General features: G+C 44.9%; 1 long non-coding RNA gene across 1 annotated transcript; it reads right to left on the bottom strand.

The window, feature by feature from the left end:
* Window positions 1-1,130: 1,130 nt before the first annotated feature.
* Window positions 1,131-21,624, bottom strand: LOC142826689 (uncharacterized). Its single transcript, XR_012900892.2, has 3 exons — window positions 21,504-21,624; window positions 2,509-2,671; window positions 1,131-1,675 (listed from the first exon to the last, which is right to left on the bottom strand). It is a non-coding gene; the product is annotated as an uncharacterized LOC142826689 (long non-coding RNA).
* Window positions 21,625-23,473: the final 1,849 nt, after the last annotated feature.

The raw sequence follows: 23,473 nt of genomic DNA, 5'->3' as shown, positions 1-23,473 counted from the left end.
GCAGCCATTTTTATGCAAATCAGGCATGGGACATTTAAATCCCTGCCTCATTTGTGATGTCAACCTGCCTAATCTGCATCCCTCTGCTGACAGAGGGATGCAGTCTAGACATACCCTTAGAGGTTTTTTAGTCCTGGCTTGACAAAGTCCTGGCTGGGATGATTTAATTGTGGTTGGTCCTGCTTTAGGCAGGGGGTTGGACTCATTGACCTCCCAAAATCTCTTGAAACCCTTTGGTTCTATATTTCTATAGGTGGTCAAGGCCATCAACACCATTCTGCTGCAGAGGGTCATCACTCTGGGCAAGGTGGACCCATCATCACTGGCATTACCACCACAGGCTTCCCCAACTGTGGGAGAGGGAACTGATGGTACCCACATCCCCTTTCTGGCCGCCAACCAGAATATAGAGAGGTGTACTTTTTGATGGTGCTGTAAGCTTTTGTGGACCTCAAGGCCATTTCACAGACATTTACGTCAGGTGCTCAAAGGTGGTGCATGCTGCCCACATCTTCCAAAACTTGAGCCTCTTCCACAGGACGCACGCTGGCACTTCCCCTCCCCGACTGCAACATCAGCGTCGGGGACGTCGACATGCTCATGTTGCATCCTGAGCGATACAGCCTACCTCTTGCTCCCCTGGCAGATGAAGACCTTCACAAGCAGCCTGGACCCCACCAAAGAGACTTTCAAAGGCAAGCTTAGCAGGTGCTGCATGGTGGTGGTGGTGTGCGCCTTCAGCCACCTCAAGGGGAGGTTCTGCAGTCTTCTCACCCGCCTGGACCTCAGCAAGTACAACATCCCCCAGGAGGTGGCAGCCTGCTCTGTGCTCCACAAAGTAAGTAAGAGCAAGGGGGAAGATTTTCCTGCCAGGATGGGGGGCAGAGGCTGATCAGCTGGCCAGAGCTTATGAGCAGCCAGGCACCACTGCCAGTCAGCAAGCACATCAGGGGACTGTGCTCATCCAGGAGGCCTTGAGGGAGAGTTTCAGCCAAGGCCACCTATGACACTCTTCCCCAGGCCTCCCTAAAACGGGGCCCCTACGTGCCTTTCCTCTCCCCCCCCTCCCCCCCAACCTCACCCTGACCAAATAAAAAAAGCATTTCTATTTGGAAAACAAAACTGTTTTTTTATTTGAAGAACATACAACCGAAGAGAGACTGGGGAAAGAACCTGGAATGGGGGAGACAGGCAGTGGTGCTGAGGGCTGGGGAATGGGGCTGAGACTGGCTCCTGCCTTGGGTAACTCAGGAGGTATAGCTGCCCACAAGGTCCCACTGTCACGTGTTCACAGGCCCTGGTAGCCCCTGGGTGAGCTAGGAGAAGAGGCTAGAGGGGCAGGGGTAAGTGCTGGGAAGTTAGGCAGAGAGTTCAGGGGGGCAGGTGCGAGGAGGTGGCAGGTGAACTGATCCATACACACAACCATGCACTCCATGATGCATGGAATAGAGAAGCACATGGCCTCATGCTTGTGTGATAGCTGCTGCTGCCACATGGTCCTCCTCAGCTCCCAGTCAGCCCAGAGCTCCTGACACTCCTCCTCAAAGCTCCGGCTGAGGAAAACGGAGGCACTTGAGGTGCTTCCACACCAAGTCCTCGCGGGTTCACCTCTGCCTTCGGGTCTCGTGGAGTCAGGAAGATGGCGCAGGAGATGGTGGACATGCCATGCTCACAGCTGCACCAGAAAGAAGGAAAGTGACAAGGGCAGTCACCACAGGAGACACCGCACATGAAGCCTAGCCCTGATCTCTGAGCCGACACCAAGTTCTCAGTTCGGACGATGGCAATGTGCTTCAAGCAAGGCCATCTGTTGCTTACACAGCAGGCACTTTCCTTCAGGGGCAGGGATATCCCAGGGGAGCCTCACTACCTCCACATCCCAAGGACAAGCAGGCATAGGAAGGCTGCCCATCAGGCCAGCAACCTGTGGGCAGGAAGGTGGGGATGCAAGACAGCTCAGCTTCCTTTCATATCCCACACATGCCAGGTCCAGCAGTGGTGGCATCTCACAGAGAGAGAACTTCCTCCCCATCCTCTCCTCCAGCAGGCAGGGATAGAAGTTGTGTGAGAGTGGCAGACGCTGCTTTCTGGGGAGAGTTCTACTGGGGTCCCTTCCTCTTCCTCCCCGTGGCAGGTTCCCATTCAGGGGATCAGCGTCCTCTGCATCGCTGTGCTTGACTGGAAGCGATGCTGCCCAACAGTGCGGGCATGAACCAGTGCTGTGTGCAGCACTGCTGTGTGGTTCCATGACTCCAGCCTCCTTATTGGTAGCTTGTCATGGGAAAGTGTTGCACCACAGAGGCCCAAGTAAGGCAGGCCTCTCCAGGAACCTTGTGAGGAGCAAGAGTATCATGGAGCTGAGTGCTCCGGAGTAGCACTCCATGTGCACCCACCCACCCACACACACCCAGAAGCTGTTGTATGAGCCCTAGGCCGAGAGGGCCAACCGAAGAACGCCATAGCACCTCACCACCCATCTCCCCGCATGTGTAGAGGTAAAGAACTCACCTCCAGCGCCTTCCCTGGGTTCTTCTGAGCCCTGGGAGGTGACCGGCTCCAAGCAGTTGACAACATCCTGGCTGGCGGGCATAGTGTCCAGGCTGTCCAGCCTCCATGAGGGCGAGATTATGATGGAGGAGGAGGAGGAGCAGTAGCTGATGATGGACATATCCTGGAGTCAATGACAAGGTGGGAGGAGGTGACTGATTGAAGGTGACTGGCTGCCCCTTCTCAGGATGGCATCCTGCTGCTTTTCGTAGCAATACACGTGAGGTGCTGCCCCAGAGTGGGAACTTTCCTCCCTGGCCTTCATGTAGGCCTGCCAGAGTTTTTATTTGTATTAGCACCTGCTCCAGGGTGCAGCTGTATCCCTTCAGGGCCAGGCTGGTGGCCTTCCGGCCAGAGACTTCTGCATTTTGCCTCTTGGTGCAGAGATCCTGGATGTTTGTCTCCTCACCCCAGACCTTGATGAGCTCCAGAATCTCCACACTAGTCCAGGCTGGTGGCCTCTTTCATCCCTGATCAGGGGCTTCTGAGATGGCTGCAGCTATTTTGGTAACCATGGGGGGCAGGGGGAGGGGAAATCAGATGATGTGGTGAAGGATGGCTTGTGGCACCACACCAGCCCCATGCCTCATAGCATTTCCCTCCTCCCTGCAGCTTTAAACTCTGCAGGAGAAGGGGAACAGTAGATGTGATCAGAGTGGCCACAGGAGCAGCTGTGAGGGGCCTCTGGAGGCCAATTATTTTGAAACAGCAGCTGAGTGTCCACACTAACACTATTTCAAAATAATTTCCAAATAAGCGTTATTCTTCTTCACAAGCAGGAGTTATATCAAAATAATGCACTTGGTAGTATAGATGCCTGTCTTCTTATTTTGAAACTAGCCAATTAGCCTGTCATAAGATGGGATTTTCAGGTCTCTCCTCCACATCAGTCTTCTCTCCTGAGCCTCCGATCTCTCGATCTCGATCTCGCTCTCTCTCCCCCCCCCCCTCCCTAAAAGGGAGCAAGCGGCTGTTTGGGCTCCCACGCGGAGGCCCGGCTGAGCGTCACAGAAGTCATCCGAGTGCCACAGCGGGAGGCAAAAGGGGGCGGGGTGGTGACATACATGGGACCCCCTGGCCATGTACGTCACTGCCCCACTCTCTTTCCCCTCCCGCTGAGGCGCTTGGCTGACTTCTGCACCACTCAGCCGGGCCACCGCGTGGGAGCAAGCAGCGCAAGCAGCCGTTTGGGCCCCGAACTCCCCATACAGCTTGGGCTGCCCAGAGGGAACAGCCAGCATTTCAGCATTACAGACTCACAGACATGGGGCTACTATATATATGATAAGGGAAGTTATTTTGAAATAAACCCCAAGCGTAGACATGCTCTCCATGAGCTCTGAATCATACTTCAAAATGCATTGTAGACATGCCCTCAGTCCATAGTCCCATGCGAGGGCTCTAAGCAAACAAATCTTGCTGCCTACCCACCTGGAATGTAAGTGAACCCGTGGAATAGAAAGATGATGGGATAGGAGCATGGACTCGATGACAGGCAATTTTGGGAGCGGTTAGGGAGTTAGGCAAAGGGCACTTGTACTCTGGTGTGGATGTCTGGAAGGGTGGGACCATCTGAGAGGGAGGGTGATGGGAGCACTGATTCTGGATTGGAGGCTTCCAAATCCTAATACAGAGGTTGGGAATCCCAGCACAAAAGAGTGCTTCGCCTGAGGCTTAGGTTTCGACATGGAATCGTGTAGTGTGACGTTCCTACGCTCTGACGTTATGAGAAACCCAAACATCTCTGGCTTTGTTTAGCCTTCCCTCCTCCTTCCCTTCTTCCTTTCCCCTCCCCCCCCCCACTCTAAAAATCATAAAATACAATTTGCTTGGGGGAAGAGGAGGAGGTTCCATGTTCCAGATGATTATTTGGTGCTTTCTATAATCTTCCCACAGGGAGCCAGCCTGAGATGAGGTCTCACCCAATCCCCTGAGGTACAGGCAGGAATTTTTCTGACCCGAGATGAATGAGGAAGGGAAAATCCAGCACTTCTGGAGGAAAGAGAAGTGGAGCTCCGTTTCCAAATGGGTTTTAAATGGGACACTTATACTAAGGTTGCCAGATATAGGTGGTAAATCATTGCAACCGTCTGTCTCCTCTGAACACACACACGCATGCTGATAATGGCCAATGTCCTTCGGCCAGTTTATCCTGCACTGTTAAAAACCTGCTCTTTGGGTTCAACTGACAGTCAGAAGGGGAGTAAATATTTGCAAGAGAACACTTTCCTGACGGGGACACTCTCAAAGGTACATTCTCTGGAAAAGAGCAAAGAGAAGCAGGAAAATGCTCTGCTACCATCCTTTTATTGCCCTGGCAAGACAGTAAAATAAATCAAACACACCAAAGCTGCATGCTCAGCTTTTACAAGGAAAGCACAGGAGAGCCTATAGCATGGGAATGCACTGATAAGGTGACCTGACTTCACAGAATTTCCAAGAGCCGTCCTTTGAACTGAGACAGGGTTCCTATGTAGGAGATAACACGGCCTGCTCTTCAAAAGCAAGAAGTGCGCCACACATGCGTTGTCGCAGAGCGCAAGGCACCCCTTTCCAGTTCCTAGTAGAGAGCCGTGTAGAAACAAAAAGAGGGCAATGCCCCGTGGGCTACATCTGTTTGTCTGGTCAAGCTGACATTCTGAGCTTCACTTAAATGACTTTGATTTATGTTGGAGGCTGTTCCCCTGAGGTAGTGAAGTGTTAAAAAAAAGATTCCTTTTGATTTCTGAAGTAAGAATAATCAGTTGTTTTTTGTTATTCTTATGCATATTATGGCAGCATCTGAGGCTTCAACTGAGGTCAGAGCCCTATTGCATGAGGCAGGGAGATGTTAAGCGTCGCTACCTCAAGAACTTACAATCTAAAGACTAGAGTGAAAAAAAAGTGCTGTTGTCCCCATTTTGCACATGGGGAGCTGAGGGACAGAGAGAAGTAATTTGCCTGATATCACCGGGTCTATGGCAGGTCTTTTGAGACCCAGTGTCCTAACTACAAGATCCACTTACCGCTCTGATATTCAGCTCAGCACTAGAGCTTGAAAAATACTGGGGGGAAACTGCAAATATTCGTTTGACTATTTTCTAGATTTCTCTTCTTTTGTAAAGAAAGATGGAAATTGAATATAAACTGAATTCACTTCTGCAGTCTCCATAAACCTTTTTCCGTGAACACTGTCATGAATGTTTTTATTTTCTTTCACTGACTGTTTAGAGTCCAATATATAATCATAGAAGACTAGGGTTGGAAGAGACTTCAAAAGGTCATCTAGTCTAACTCCCAGATCAAAGAAGGACAAATCCCAACTAAATTTCATCAAGGGCTTTGTCAAGCCTGGCCTTAGAGGTTTCTAAAGATGGAGATTCCACCACCTCCCTAGGTAAGTCATTCCAGTGCTTCACCACCCTCCTAGTGAAATAATTTTTCCTAATAGTCAGCCTAGATCTCCCCTGCTACAATTTGAGATCATTGCTCCTTGTTCTGTCATCTTCCACCACTGAGAATAACCTGGCTCCACCCTCTTTGGAACTCCCATTTAAGTAGCTGAAGGCTGCTATTAACCTCCCTCTCATTCTTCTTTTGTGTAGAATAAATAAGCCCAGTTCCCTCAGACATGTGACCTAGCTTTTGTTGCCCTTCACTGCACTCTCCCCAACCTGTCCACATCCTCTGTGTGGCTGGGGGGGCAAAACTGGATGTAATACCCCAGATGTAGCTTCCCCAACTAGTCAGGTCACTCTGAACCCTAGCCCTACTGTCCAGCATATTTACCTTTCCCCCCACCTTAGTGTCATCTGCAAGCTTGCTGAGAGTGCAAACCAACCCATCAAGATCATTAATGAACATGTTAAACAAAACGAGGCCCAGAACTGAGCCCTAGGGCACTCCGCTTGGTACTGGCTGCCAACTAGATATTGAGCCATTGATCACTACCCTTTGAGCCTGATGATTTAGCCAGCTTTCTATCAATTTATAATCCATTTATCCAAGTCATATTTCTTTAATCATGCAGTGGTACATTTAACTTTTATAAGCAAGGGAAGGAAAATGAAAAGATTTTAAGATAGCTATCATCCAATCAATGAGTACAAAAAGCAGCAGATAATCTAAATTATCAGTCACACCATACACTAAGACTAGAGATAGACAAGAAATGGTTTACCAAAAAAAAGTTTAGAACTAGTGAAAAATCTGTATATTCTATATCAGGACAAAAAAAGTTAAAAAATTTCATAAACCAAACCTCCAGTAATATTTGGATTAATCCTCACCAAAATATATCAACATTTTTAAGTGTTTCATTTATATTTTCAATTATTTTAACCTTTAGTCTAAATTCACTAGCATTTCAAAAAAGTAAAAAAAGTAATGTTTTGTCTACAAAACACTAAAATGGGAGATCTGATCTTTCTTTCTCCTAATAATTTTTCAGTCAGGAAATTCTTCAAAAAAGTGACCCCATTTCATGAACAATTCGGAGTTTAATTATCGTAATTTACTATAATAACTGTTAATTGAAAAATTCCTCAAGAGCCCTAACTGATAAACCGAAAGCAAAAATAGTCTATAAGCAATCTTTGGACTGAGAGTGTACAAATTCCAAAATGGCAGACAAATGCACAGAAATCAGTCACTGATTCTGGATAATAGGCAAAGATGAAAAGGTGCTAAATTCACATAATATATTTGATATGAATACTTTGCTTGGCCGTGAGAGAAATGACTTCTGATGGCAGGGTCTGGCTCTGATCTGTGATCATACAGCAAAACCCCAAATGGGAAAAATATAAACACATAATTATAATGAAGCGTTTATAATTAGACAATAAAATTTTTACTGAGTGACACGGAAGGATGGGGAAGTAGGGATGTTAAATTTTGATCAACTAATCAAGTAGTCGATGGAATTTCATGAAATTCCATCGACCACTCTATCAGTTAATAAGGGGTGGAGTGGGGCACTCGCTGTCCTGGCTGTGCCTCTGCCTTTTAGATGCAGTAAGAGCTGCCCAGGGCTCTTACTACATTTAAAAGGCAGAAGAGCAGAGAGAACTCAAGCAGTCCCCACTCACGGAGGTTCCGCCTTTCCCTTGTTCAGGTGTTGGACCAGCGAGGTCCAACCTGTACTAAATTTTAAAGGGAGAGGCACGGCAGTTGGACCGGCACAAGCAGGGACCGCTTCAGTCCCCATTCGTGACATTTCCTAGCTGCACCTCTACTTCCCCTGCCCCCACCCCTGTGGAGTAGTGCTAGGGGGAACCAGCTTTTAAAGCCCTCCCTTAGCTGTCTCTCTCTGGCTATGTCTACACCGCTGTTTTTTTAATCTGAAAAAGGTACGCAAATTGCAATTTGAGTACCTTTTTCTGGATTTTTTTCAGAAGAGGCTTTTCCAACATTTGGCCTGTCTACACAGGTCCAAATGTTGGAAAAAACTCCTTTCAGAAGAGTCCTTATTCCTCGTAAAGTGAGGAATACAGGACATCCAAAAGAGCACTTCTGCTCTTCCGGAAAAAAAAAATTGGAAGAGCAGACGTGTTCCCTTGACACTGAGGAGTTTTTCCGGGATAGCTCCAGTATCCCGGAAAAACTTCATAGCGTTGACATAGCCTCTGATAGAGACAGCAAGAGATGGGAGAAGAGTGACTAGTTGAGTCACTACTTGACTATATTATAACTTGACTAGTTGCTCACTTCCCTATGGGGAAGCAGTTTTATTTATGTGTAGACAATATGTGAGCCTAATCATGGAATACAGGGTGTACTTCTTTTAACCGGGACTCTCTGGTCCGGCAACATCCAGATTCCCTTGACCGCAGAGTCCAGAAACAGGGAGGTCTGGTAGTGGGGCAAGAGCGCCGTAGAGAGCACCAGTAACTCAGCTGGGAGCACCAGCGTTGAGGAGGGGGAAATGGATGGCATAGTGGGGAGTCCGGGCTGCAGCAGCAGCCGCAGAGCTCCAGCTCCAGCCCCATTCTGGCTCTAGCGGCTGGGGAGCTCCACCCTTGGTGACAGCCAGGGAGCTCCATCCCTGGCCCTTTGCCCAAGTGGCTGCAGAGCTCTGGCCATGGTGCTCCAGCTTTGGCAGCAGCGGGAACAGCAGCATCTAGAGAGCAGAAGCGGGGGCAGGCTGGAACCCTAAACCCCGTGGCAGTACCACCAGGAGGGGAGGGACCTTCCCCTGTCCAGGAAATCCCCTCATTAGGGTGTCAGACCAGTGAGGTCCATCCTGTACCACACACTTTTCTGGACAGAGGGACTGGTCAGAGGGGACATCAACCACATCTCCCCCACCCAGCCCAGGGAAAGGCTGAGTCAACTCCCCCTCCACCCTAGGTGTCACCTCTCCACACCCCTGCTCCACTCCCTCCCTGCTTCCCCCCTTCCCATGCCCCTGCCCTGTCTCTTCCCCCACCCAACTCAGATTGGGGGACTAGCGGGGCCAGAGCTGGCAGCAGGCTTACACACACACCCACCCACCCACCCCCCTGCACTCAGTGGCGGAGTAAGGCAGCCCCAGCTGCTTTTGCTCCCCGGGCCACTGTATCACTCCACTTCCCAATGGGGAGTGCAGGGACAGTTCCGTCCCATCCCAGAGTGGCATAGCATGGCTGGAGAGCAGTGGGAGCTGGGGCCACCTGGTTATGTTTTCCCCGGCAGTGCTGATGAATGTGGGGGGCACAGACCCCTACTGCTGGCACTGGCCCTCAGCCCCACTAGTCCCCCCACCACCTGCTGTCCAGCCCCTCCCGCCCACAGCATTTATGGCATGTGACCCCCTCATGCCTCCACTTGCATCACCCCGGTTCCAGGGATCCACATTGTAAAAAGGACATTAAAAAAATTGGATACAATGCAGAGAAGAGTCACAAAAATTGTGAGACCTGGAGAAAATGTCTTACATTGAGATGCTGAAGGATCTTAATTTGGTACAATGATCAAAAGAAGATCAAGAGGTGATGGCTGTGTACAAGTACCTTCCTGGGAAGAAAAGGCTACCTAAGAACTCAATAACCTAGGGTGACAGTTGTTATAAGATCGAATGGCTGGAAGTTAAAGCCAGACAAATTCAAATGAGAAGTAAGGCATAATTTTTAATAGAACAACTAGCAAGGAAGTGGTTATTTACCATCCCTCCAAGATAAGGCTCCATGCCTTTCTGGAAGATGCGCTTGACTAAAGCACAAGTTACTGGGATCACTGAGTGAAATTCTGTGGCATGTGCTAAACTGAATTAGATTTTCTAGTGGTTCTTTATGATTTTAAAATCTATGAATGAACAGCATAAGTGCCTTGGGGTTTGTTTAATAAAAATGGGCATTTCAGCAAAGGTTTTCAAAGCTACCAAGGAGATTTTGACACTGAGTTCCCACTGGGTGTCAAACAGCAAGTTGAAAATCTGGGTGGTAAAAAGCCTCATTTTATTAATAGTATTAGGCTCTTCAGAGCTCTGGAGCAGAGCAATTCCCTGTGCTCTCTCCCACCGGAGCAGGCATCGATTCATTGCACACTCATTAAACCTGCAGATGATCACAGACTATGCTTTCTGGTTACATCACAGGAGCTCTTTGTTCTACTGACCTAGAGAGTTAGGAATGCAAGAGATGGCAAAGCTGCTAGATAACCACCTCGTATTCCCAGAGAAAAATATCACCATTGCGTAGTTGTACCTAGATCACTACTGTTACCAATGATGTGTCTGTCCTTGGAAACTCAAAGACGTGGATTTGTCCAAATAAGCCAGTTTTTGTTTTTTAAACCACATTCTTTAGCAGTTCTTTTCCCAGCAGAGACATTTCGGACATATCTGCAAATGTTAGCTACCTAACTTTTCAGAGGAGGAAGGGAAGGTATTTGCAGACCTACCCAAAATGTTAATTATACAGTGGTTGGGTCCGGATTTTCATAAATTTCTAAAGATTAGAGATGAAGTTTTCTGACCAGAACTTTGAGTGGAAAATATAGATTCAGATTGAAAAACATTTTGCAAATTTCTGTGATTTAAATTTTTTAATTCCAACAAAGTTGGAACATTTTTTATGTTGGAGCTTTTAAAAGGAAATGTTTTGACTTTTCAGTTCAAAAGGACTTTTAAAGTAAAAAAGGGAAGTTAAAAGCTTCAAAATCAAAATGAAATGTGTTTTTGACTGCACAAATATTTACTTTTCAGAATTATCTAAGTGACTCAGGAGCACAAATTTACCTACTACTTAAATTGTAAACTTTTGACGTGAGGGCAAGAACCATTGCTTGTTATGTGTTTGTACAATGCCTACCTCAATGGGATCCTAATCTATTATTGGGGGTTTAAGCCATTACTGTAATGCAAATTATTAAGCTATAACAAATTATATTTATATCATGAATAAGTTGACTGTGAATAGGACTTTATAGCCAGCATTATCCATTGTATCACAGTTTGTATACATGATCTGGACATCTACAGTTGGCGCAAAGTCTCAACTGTCACCATTTTATTTTTCTTGTGTATATAAATATCCTTCAGTAGGACATTTTAGATAAGTAAAAAAACCTTTAAAATTAAACCATTGAATCTGTCATCTGTGTTTATTATTGTTATTAGAGAATTACACAGAAATGGTTATTCTCTTTCTACATGTGATAAGAAGCTGTAATTTAACTAGTGAAATACAGTAGCTCTAAAAGTGAAATCACTTTGCATATTCTAGGTACGAGTAGGGATGCTAGCACGTAGCTGGCTAACTTTTTAACCAATTGCTTACCAGTTAACGAATCCAAGTTTAGAGGGGGTCAAAAATTGGAATTTCCATCTTCTAAGAAAAAAATCCTAAGTTTTAACATTTGTTTCCTCTCCTAATTGGAATGAAAAGTTGAAATATCAAACTTGTCTGCCTAAGCTCTCTTCATGCCTCACAAAAGTTAGTGCAGGTGTTTCATGCCCCGCATTTTTCTCAATTGTCTGATTTCCCATGATCTGCCATGGGCACAAACTGCCATGATTCATCATGGCAGTTCAACCAGTAGGAAAACAGGAGGAGCTTGATACCTTGCCCTTCTGACCTACCATTTTGTGTGCTTCTTCCATCAGTTGCATCTTAACCTATTCCCAAATTGTAAGCTCAGGCGCTCTTTTTTAGCTCATTTTATGGTGCCTAGAATAAGATGACCTCTATGCACAAATGTAATCAAAACAGCATGTCCCCATTATGGGGAAGCCTTGAAATTAGTCCGAGCCAGGCTCTGTTACTGTAAGTTGAGGTAGCATATCCACAGCTGCAGGAAGCACTTGGGGAGTGATTACTTTCAATGACCGTAGGGGGTAGTTATTTCAAAATAGCAGCAATGGAGCATTCACACTACCACTATTTCAAAATTATTTTGAAATAAGCGTTATTCCCCAAGGAAAGCAGGAGTACAGATTTAAAAAATAACCAGCCCCTTATTTTGAAATAGCGGGCTTGGTAGTGTGGACACACCAATTATTTCAAAAATAAGCGGTGAAATTTTGAAATAATTCCCCAGTGTAGACCAGGGCTTAGAGAGAGTGCATTAAGTCTTAAATACTGGAAGTTCTGATTCTGATTTCATGATGATTTTATCACTGGTGTAATTTTGTAAACAACATTAGCAGCAAAATCAGATCCAGTCCTTAGATATCTTTTCTGAAAGTAATTGCTACTGACTAGTTTCATGAAAGTTGGCAACTCCTAGTAGATTTGCATTGACTGCAGACCCGAGTTGCTAGGAATTGCACCAGTCATCTTGGGAATAAAATAAAAAGTACATTATACATGATAAACTATCCAGGGTGATTTGGATAAATTAAATACTTTGAGCCTTCAGTCTCCCTAATGATTTGTAAATGAAACAGCCATGATTTATTGCTCTAGTAGATATGTCAAGCCTGAAGTTTATACAGTGAAAAATACCACATTTAAACTCTTTTGTAAATAAATAAAAAAAATCCACATTGCTCTCAGACATTGCTTTAAGATATGTGAGTTATAAATTAGAGTCCATAACACTGGGTGGTGCAGTCTATAGGATTAATGTGTTTCTATCTAGGGAATATATGGATTTAAATCTACATCGGGGCAAAACTGAAACACGTTAAGTGGCTTCCATCCAGTCCTCTGCGAGTGGTTAATGTCATGATTTTTATGAAAAATCTCCTGTCAGAGACCTTCCTCCCCGCCTCAAGAGGTTAAATTGCAGGGAATAATGTATACCTGATGGTTCCTGCCTTGAGCTCCATACACCTCTTGCCTTCTAAGTTATAATTGTAGGCGTAGTTAGGACTGCTGCCCATCCTGAGAAGACATTGTAAGTGGTGCCTGCCTAATCTCAGGATACATAAAGACAGAAAAGCTGTTGACAAGCTGTGGGTGCGATCCTGTACTAATGCTACATGTAGAGCTTGCCACTGGAAACAGATGAGCGTGTAAACTACAGATCAGGGGCAGAATTAAGCCTTTACTACTACTGCCAAGTTGAGCACTCTGTTGCCCCCTGCCCACAGCACCCCTTTGCCACTGTGATTATTAACATAGCAGATGTACTTACAGAGCTTTATCTATGAAAGACAGTGTAGTCCAGTGGATAGAACACAGGAATGCAACTCAGACCTGGATTTTAGTCACAGTTATATCACTAGCCTGCTGTATGACCTGGGCAGTCATTTCTCCACTCTGTGCCTCTGTTTACCCTCCCACTCTGTCATTTCTATTTTAGATGGCAAGCTCTATGGGGAAGAAATTATCTTATTCTGTGTTTGTGTAGTGCCCCACACAATGGGCTCCTGATCTTGATTGGAGTCTATCATACAAAATTAAAATAATAATTATTATTCATAAACAACACAGCAACAGATCTCATTAGGAGCAAAACATCTGCCAGAAGAAATGTTTTCCCATATACTCAGTACATGAAATCTCTACCTACCCCAGGGTTATGCATATCTTAACCAAATTGTGCTCTCAATTCCACTAGTGCAAATTATACTGACTTCAGGAGAGTTGTTGTAAGTGAGAACAGAGTTTGTTTCCAGGCACCAGAATGTATATGCAAATGTGAATGTCGTGTACAAGCATAGATCAGCAACCAGGATGTGTTTGGAGGCAATGTGGTTGTAAAAAAGCTGGCCCCTCCAGTAGCAGGCTCTGGCATGAGAAGTATGCCTCCAATAGGGTGTTGACTTCTTCTACTCCCTGGGGGTGCTCAACCCTGGCTCCACCCCTATAGCACCCCTTCACCTACATACCACCCCGCCCCACCTTTTCCTCCTGCCCCATTCCATTCCCACCCCACACTTTTTCCTGCCTGCACTCCCGTCTCTCCCCCCAGCACCTTCTGCACACGGCTGAACAGCTCATCACACTGGAAGAGAGGGGGAGGTGCTGATCCACATGGCTCCAGCACCCATTTTTTTCTGCTGGTGCTCCAGCCCAAGAGCACCCACAAAGTTGGCACCTATGCACCCACCTCAACTTCCCCTTTATGTTCCTTTCACAGGTGGAAGAGTCTGAGTCTCTCACGTCATTCCATCTTTTGGCATAATTTATTCATATACACCAGGACAGAAATTCCCTAAAAACCTTCTAGTAAAACCCAACTCCAATGTCCACAATAAAGACACGGCAGGTTCTCTCCATTCTCCTTTGCACAGATACCACTTCCCAGTCACCCACTTAAGAATCAACAGCATTTGTTCCCAGTTCCATTGGCCCCTGACCCAGGCCTGACAGTGACCAGTCTCCCTGCAGTTTGGTCTTCATGCAAAAGGCACCCCACATGTTCCACTCCCAGACTTCTTGCCTGGGAGTCCAACCTCTGCTCAGGGGAGTCCATCCTCCCACACCCCTCTTCTTTCTGGCCTCAGCTTCTCCTGACCAAGCTGGTTCTTTCCCTTTTCCTAGGGCAACTGCCCAAGCCATCTGGTTGTCAGGGGTCTCCAGCTTTGGTGAAGTCTCACCAGCAGTCAGGGCTGGCCCACAACATTTTGGCACCTGAGGCGGGGAGCTCAAATGACGCCCCCATCCCCCCTCGCTTGGGCCAAAACTTTGAAAGGTCTCAATTCTCTGGGTCCTAGTGGTGCCCCCCAGAGTCTGGCACCTGAGGCGTCCGCCTCAAAGTAAGGCCAGCCCTGCCAGCAGTCCTATTACATCTGCCGACTGAGCTCTCAAAGCCCTCCCCCGAGCAACTCATGTCTACTCTTCTTTGCTGCTCCTGTCTCCTTCTGTTGTGTGAAAAATCCTAAGTTGTGTCCCCGTCAACACACACAGTCCCAGACCCCAGATTCTAGCCCAAGACCAAGCATCTACACCCCAATTTCATAACCCTACAGATTCTACGTCTACACTGCCCACTCCTGTGCAAAAAACATGCAAATGAAGCCAAGCATGGAATATCGCCACACCTCATTTGCATAATTAATGAGGCTCCATTTTTGCACAAGAGGCTTTTGCGCAAAAAGGAGCTGTCTACACGGCTCTTTTTCTCACGCAAAAACCCCCTCTTGCGCAAGAGCTGTTCTTCCTCTTTCAGAAAGAGCAGCTCTTGTGCAAGAGGGGTTTTTTGCTCAAAAATGGAACCTTATTAATTATGCAAATGAGGCGCAGCAATATTTCATGCTTCACCTCTTGTGCAAACAAAGTAAATGAGGGGGCAGTGTAGATATAGCCCACGAGTCCTGCAGGCCCAAGTCTGCTGACCTAGGAAAGCCAAGTGTGTTTAACTGTACAGTGAAGATTTAGAATTTGCTTCTAAAGAAAAAGCACACACACACACACACACACACACACACACACACACACACACAAACAAAAGAAACTTGGGTTTAACATAATGGACCGATTTAGCTTAAGGAATTAATATCAATGCTTGATAACTACAGGTGAGCTGGCTGGACAATGGAATTTCTATTCTGTGTTAAATTTCAACATTTCACAGTTTGTTTTCATCCAAATCAGAAAAGCTAAAGTTTTGCAATTACCCATGAAACAAAATGTAACATTTCTCAATAACTATTGCAAAATTTAATTTTAATTATTTAGGTTCAGGAATGTCAAAACGTTTGATTCTGATTACTAAAAGCATTATAATATATTTATATTTATAACATGCAAATTAATATAAAAGTCTAAAAATTAAATGAAAGAAGGAAGTGGAGACAAAACTTATTATATTGAAATGAAAGTTTGAGATTACCAAAATGAAAGGCACATTCCTGAAATAAAAGCTGAAAAGATTTGAGCCCCCCCAATCAAAAATTGTCAAAATTGACATTCCTGCAAAATGTTTGGATTTCTAATTACACTGAATTTTCTAGCATAAAATTGTTTTTAAAAACATGTTTTCTAGTACTCATGCATTTTCATTTTTGAATCTCTGACTAGAATGGTCAAACATCCTCATTTATGGTTTCTATCCCCAAGTAAGATACTGAATGCAGACATTACTTAATTTTTATTGACCTCTACACAATTATAGAAACACTGCGAAGGATATTTCAAGAATCTGGTGGGACATCTTGAAACTGGACAGACTCATTAAACAAATGATTAAGCAACTGAAAAAAAAAAAATCACTCAACATGTCTGTTCTAGTACCAACTTCAGATATTCAGTGTAACTACACTGATCTCTCTTGATCGCTATCTGCAAATGTTATCGAAGGAAAGGAAGAGCACTCAGAATGGAGGAGAGCGAGCTAAAGTGCTAGCTGTCATAGTTGAAAGAGAATGTCATTCAATTACTTGACTTAGACAACTGTGCCCCTTGACTTTTGAGAGCTGTTCATTAACACCTGATTTTAAAAATAAGTAAAACGTGTATGCGTTCTTAAGAGCAAATTATTGCTCTAGCACTCCAAATTCTTTATTTTAGTAACTGGCTAGCTAGGAGCTGATCAAAAACTACAAATTAGCTTTGATTTTTCAATGAAAAAATTCAAACCAAAAAGGAAGTACCTTGTTTCATTTCAGTTTTCAAAAACCCAGATATATTGGGTTTGAGTTTTTTTGCTTCCCCTGGACCCTTTCAACCCCACTCCCATTTTCTTCACTGGAAAATAAGGGACAGAGAAAGTGTAAAAAAAGATAAAGTGGGGAAAATGTGTTTTCATTTCCCTTTCTCTCGTTTCCCCTCCACCCCATCAAACATGAAGATAAAATTCCATTTTTCTTTCACAGAATCATAAAAATTTAGCTCTGGAAGGAAATTCAAGAGGCTACCTAGCACGCTAACCCCTACTCTGAGCAGGACTGTTTTCAAAAACTGAAGTTACAGATCATTTCTTTGTTTTGTGTTTTTCATTGAAAAGCATCAAAATAATAGTTGGCGAAAAGTTATAGACAATTGTTGAGAGAGAATGTGGAATCATACCATAACATTGCTTCAGATTTTTTAATTGACAAATGTCCATGATTGTTTAAGCTTATTATTTCATTTAAAACTAAATGGAGAACAATATAAAAGAGTCAAGGGCCTGATCCTGCCCTATCACAGTCAATAGGAGCTCTGACACTAAGTTACAGGAATGCAGGATCAAGGGGTAAACCACCCCAAAACATCTACCATAGCATCTCACAGGAAGAACTGACAGCTCTTTTATTCAAAATATTTACGGTCAGTTTCAGTAATGAAACTCTCCTTTCATCATTACGAAAAGCTTGTAACATAAGACCATACCCAAACCTGGAAAAGATCAATTGTTATTCTTTTCATACTAGATTATTTCATTAATGAGCAGAGATGCTAAAATCTTGGCCAAGCCAATAGCAGTAATATCAGCTAAATTACTTCCACACATAGCAGGTTATAGACCAAGCGGGATTTGTATGTGGGCATAAAGCCACTGTTGAGCTAAGGTGACTATTTTGCCTTTAGCATTACGCAGAACATTAGAGCCATCCAGATTTAATATAATGAAATACCTTCCTACTCTCCATCAGTCTATGAAATGGTCTTCTGTGCCCACTGTGGTACAAAAATAAATCTGGGAGAACAATTTATTGGCTAAATTATAACACCCTTCACTGAAATGATTAAGGGACGTGCTTCTTCCCTATTCATGTATTCTAGGAAAAGTTCACCTACCATTACTATCTGATGCAGTCACCATTCACAGCATAGATCTTACCTCAGAGAGCAACAAAGGGAAAAAAGAATTGGATGGAGAGGAAGGTACAGCCCCTCTCCTGAGAAATCAGCATCAGAATTTATGAAGATTAACATTTGTGGGTTCACTTAATACATTATGTCAAATCAGGATATTTATTATCTTTGGTTCCCCTCTATGTTCTTTACTAAGGGAAAGAGTAGGGAAACAGGAGCCAACCAGTTACAGAGATATCCACAATGATGTGTATTATGGTCATGCCTGGGAACACAACAAAGATCAAGGCCCCAGTGAGCTAAGCAGTGCATAACACACAAGGTGTAATTTCCAACTTGAACAGACCTGCTCTGATCTAGCTAGCATGCTAAACATAGAAGTTTAACCGTGACTGAATGAATGGAAGGGTTCATATGCACCCGGGTTCATATGCAAGGTCTTGGACGGGATCATACCCAGGGAGACTAGCTCATCCTGACATTTGTGTCATAGCAGCTACGCTTCTATTTCTAGTGTACTGGCTGGCTTAGAGCTAGTTCGACTGCTCAAGCTGGAAGTAACACCTTATAGCTCCAGTGTAGACATACCCGCAGAATTTACATTCTAAACAGATGAGACTGACAAAGAATGGGAGAAGGAACAAAGAAGTGTAGCAACGTGCCCAAAGTCCCACAGCAGGTCAGCGGTGAAGCTAGGAACAGAACCATGCTCATGACTCCCTGTTCATTCCCATAACCATGCTGCCTTTCATGAGAGTGCATAACACACCTATTCTCTGTACTGCAGTGGAACATTTAAGCTGGTAGAAAAACTTGTCATTGACTTATTAGGCAGAGGCACAATCAATGAAATGAACATGGTCAAGGGTGGATTTACCATTGGGCCAATTGTTCTGTGACTCCAGGCCCCAGCTCAGACAGGCCCCATTTCATGATGTGGAGCCGGAGGTACCCTGAGAGTTGTAGTTCCTTGGCCAGTTCCTTAACTAGGAGACCAGGCCCTGGAGCAGGGAAGGGACTACATTTTCCAGCATTCCCTTGGCTGGCTAGCAACAGGAATGGGAGGAGGAGGACGGAGTGGGGAAAGCTGAGAGCCAGGCTATGAATAGCGAGCCGGCTGCTAGAAGGGACTGGTGGTGTGAGTGGGGAATATGTGCACAAATCTTACCCTTGGAAGCCTACCCCAAACTGGATTAGGGTGCTAGTGGTCTCAGTTCGCTCCTCTTAGAGAAAAAACTGCCCCCCCCAATAAAAAGTTTGGCCAGGCTGCTTTTGCTATAGTGGGCTGCAGTACTCCTTGGGAGAAACTGGCCGCACCATTCATGCATACCATTGCCTTTAGAAAAGGGAAGGTGTGAAAAGGGGAAATCACCTCAGACTCTCCCACCCATCACCTTGGCGTGAGAACTGAGGGGCTTACCTGGTCACATGAAACCTGCACAGTTTCTGCCCAACCCCTGGGACACAGACCCCCCCCACTTGGTGACCATTGGGCCATATATGGTAATATGCAAGCACGGGAAACCAATGTGCAGGCTTGAGGATAAATACCCAGTTCGCTCGAGGAGGTCTTCGCAACACACGTACCACTATGCGTGTGCCTTCCCGTATACTCCAAAGCGCTGCCGTCCTGATCAACCAACCAGCCATCTCCCCCGACTTTCGGGCATAACCAAGGCCTTCGCAACCAAACCGATATCTTTGAAATGTTCCGTGTGCTGTGTAAGTTGGTATGTATGATTTGATTTTCTTCATTGTATGAGCTTAGTGTTGTAGTTGGTTTTGGTAGTACATAGAGTTTGTAGTTATCACTGTTATTTAATTAGTGTAGCTGGATATCTTTAGAATAGAGACTATTCCCCTTGCCATTCCCATCCTTGTCTCTGACTAGGAATCGTAGAATAAATACTGTAAATTCATGATTAACATGGCCTATTAAAAATCTTAGAATAAATAAAATATATTTATGACAGTGATGAATTTATAGTATTTGGTAAAACTGTCCACCTGGTTCTGTCCTTCCCCCCTTGGGTATGCATCATTGGACCTGTGGTTCTCACGACAGCTCCCACCAAAGAATGAATTGGGTGGACTGAGTGGGCAATGGGCCCTCAAAATGTTAATCCAGCTCTGAACACAATGCCCAGCCTCAAATTCTCAATAGTAATATTTGCTTTCAGTTTGTCAGATCAACTGTTTAGAAGCCAAATCAGGATAACTATCAGATTTCAGTAGACTGATAAGACAGAGGATAAAGGAACCTTGTAGAGAAAGATAGCATGTCAGGGCACAGGGCATTAAGAAATACATCAGGGCCACACAGACTAGCTGGAGAGCTGGGCACCGTAGCCATTGCAGAGCAGTTTGTGAAAAATAAAAGTGTCCCATTGCATCACCCGTCACTGACAAACACCGCCAAATCCTCAGCTGGTATAAAGTGGTGAAGCGCCACTGAATTATACCTGCTGAAGACAACTCAGTATCTGTCTGCCATTGTAAGTGCTCATATAGACCCAGCACTGCAGTTGGTAAACACCAGGTTGTGCCTTTAGGGTGCAGCCCTAAGCAAGGCCAAGTCAGAGCAGGATTAACACTGCTGGTGCCTCCCAACACTCCTTAGCATTCAAGAGAAATATACTTTCCTCCAGTGCTCTTTGGGACACACAACATACACTGTAGATGAGGGACAAAGCAAACTCATCCCTCCTTGCCCTCCTTTGGAGCAGCAAGCACCTCTCCATTCCTTGCATGCTGTGGGCATTATCTTGCAATAGGGTTGCCAGATGGTTTCAACAAAAGTAACAGACGCACTTGACATCACATCTTATTTAGAAAATACCAGACATTTATATTTTCTCAATTTGTTTCCCAAACAGAAAGCTCAAATACTGGATCGTCCGGTTCAAAACCAGACATCTGACAACCCTACTTGCAAGATGCTGAGCACTTCAGCAAGATGTGCAATGCCCTCATCTCTTGCTAAAGCCAGCGAGAACTCAAGCTGCTCAGGAACTCACAGCCACGCAAGGTCAGGGCCTAAGTAGGGGGCAAGGCCTCACCAAGGCCTAGTTTTTGCAAAAACTGACTGTATTGTCCTTTTACCTTTCAGTGGCCCATAAAGGGCACATTTAACAAAATGTCAAGGTTTATAGTATTCAGGATAACACGTCCTGGCTAGTGACCTTGTATAAGCATCTGAAGTCACCAAAAGCAACATCACATCCTAGATTCAGGACCTTGTTTCAGGAGATGCTTATGCTTCCATATACACAAGTCATAAAGATTATCTGCCTCAGACAACAAGGGATCACTGAGAACAATGGATAAACTTTGCACCAAGAATGTGCTTTCTATACTACTTCTAGAGTTGAGCAAGAAATGGTTTTCCTAACCTGTAAAACAGTCAAGCTTTTTATATGTTTTCTCCATTCTGCACCAGGATAAACCTGAATACATTAAAAAAAAATTTAAAAAAAAACAAAATTGAGTGCAATAGGGTCAACTGCCTCCCCAACACTGTTCAAGGCCAGGAATGCCTTCACAGCACCCTACTTCTTTTTTCCCCTTCTTTGGGTTTTTTAAACAAGTGGCACAGAGTCCAACGGAAATCAAGCATTCTTCACCAGCTGTCCACTTTCCTTAGGTCTACTACCACAAACCCAGTTCAGTATCTTTCTCCTGGTAATCCAAAATAACACAAAATTTTTCAAACCAGAATGCAAACTGACCCAGGTAAGCACAGCTCCTCCTCCCAGAGGGTCTGTCTTTCTGCCTCCCCTCCCAAGAATGTGCCTCTGCACAAGCCATGCTTGTGCTAATCTAGTCACTTCTGTTATCTCAAGAACCTGAAGGAACTATCTTACTCACCACAGTTTTCTAGACTCTCCCTCTTCCCTGCAACTTGCATGCTGGAATCACCTACTTCCTCTCAGGTGGGGCTTCTTCTGTAATCATGGTTGGCTAGCCCCAGTCCTCCAGCTGTTTGGGGGTGAGCCATCAAGTCACCCAGGGTGAGAAAGCAAATGAGCTCTCCCAGAAAAGCCCATTACCCAGTGGATTGGTAACTGCTGTGGGTGACCCAGGTTGAATACTCTGCCTAATTCAGGTTCAGCAAAAGGACATCCTATGTTTTGGAACCCTCTGTTTTTCACATCCCTGAGGATGCCCTCATCACTGGGCTATTTTGGGGTGTATTTTTCTCTGACCAGAAATTCCATCCTGGGTCAGAGAAACATTCCCATAAAACAGATACAAAACATTTCTGTGGAAAGTTTTGGTTTTCATGAATGGGCATTTGCCAAAAAAATTATCAAAATATTCCCAACCAGCTCTACTCCCACCTAAGCAATGTTCATGTGAAATAAACCCAGCAGGGAAACTCTCAAGACCAGTAACCTATAAAGGGTGCAACCTGATTATTTGTAAAACAGTTTGAACTCTCAAAAGTAAATAGTGCAAATGTCTTACAGCAGTAGAACTAAGACCTTGAACTAGAACTAAGTAAAGAGGAATGGTCAGAAGGAACCCTAAACAGTTGTAAAAAAAATACATTTCCTATAAGCAGACCTCCCCTCTCCTATGATATTTCATCAGAGAAAGTAGCAAAGGGCACACTTGATCATGTTGTGGAAATGTCAAATAATACAAGTAGAGCTGTGTGGAAATTTTCTTACAGGACATTTTTTTTCCCACTGAAAAATGCCAAATAGTTGAAAGCACCACGTTTCACAGAAACTTATCATTTTCAACCAAACTTCATTTTTAAAAAATGGAAAAGAACTTTTCACTTTTCTCTTTTGAAATGATTTTTCCTTTCATTTTTAAATGCTATATTATATAACACAATATAACACAATATAAATGTCAAAATCAGAATGAAACTCTTCCATTTTATCAAAATGAAACATTTGAGTCATGCCAGAATGATTTTTTCCCAGGAGAAATGTCAGCTTTTGGGAGTGGTGCTCTATTATGGAGTGGAAAACATTTAGAAATCATGGTGCCCCCCCTCAACCTGGTATTTTGGGTTCTAAAAATATATTATACACAGGGGCTACGTCTAGACTGGCATGATTTTCCGGAAATGCTTTTTCCGGAAAAGAGCGTCTAGATTGGCACGGACGCTTTTCCGCAAAAGCACTTTTTGCGGAAAAGCATCCGTGCCAATCTAGACGTGCTTTTCCGCAAAAAAGCCCCAATCGCCATTTTCGCCATTGGGGCTTTTTTGTGGAAAACAAATCTGGGCTGTCTACACTGGCCCTTTTGCGCAAAAGTTTTGCGCAAAAGGACTTTTGCCCGAACAGGAGCAGCATAGTATTTCCGCAAGAACACTGACAATCTTACATGAGATCGTCAGTGCTTTTGCGTAAATTCAAGCGGCCAGTGTAGACAGCTAGCAAGTTCTTCCGGAAAAGTGGCTGATTTTCCGGAAAAACTGGCCAGTCTAGACACAGCCATAATGTGTAGAGGCTGTAGCCCAAATCCTCAGCCCTTCATCTTTGTATCACTGTAGGGATACAGGATTTCCAGTTGTGGTGTAGGGCCAGTTACATACACCTCACCACTACAGTAGGAGGCTTTTCAGAGCAGGTTATGGCATGATCTCTCTGGTGATCAGCGGCGGATCTAGGGCAGGGCGAGCGGGGCAGCTGCTCCGGGCCCCGCGCTTCCCAAGGCTCCCACGCATGCACCATGTCAAAGGGGGGGCCCCGCGAAATTTCGCTGCCTGGGGCCCCGCGGCACTGCCCAGGGCCCCGCGGCACTCTCATCCGCCCCTGCTGGTGATATTGGCTGCTGGAGTGAACATCTGCCAGCAGTACACATTAAAGCAGCCCTAA

The sequence above is a fragment of the Pelodiscus sinensis genome, chromosome 2 (assembly GCF_052426305.1).
Source record: "Pelodiscus sinensis isolate ZL-2025 chromosome 2, ASM5242630v1, whole genome shotgun sequence".
Taxonomy (NCBI): Eukaryota; Metazoa; Chordata; order Testudines; family Trionychidae; genus Pelodiscus; species Pelodiscus sinensis.
This window is presented reverse-complemented; position numbering and strand designations above follow the sequence as displayed.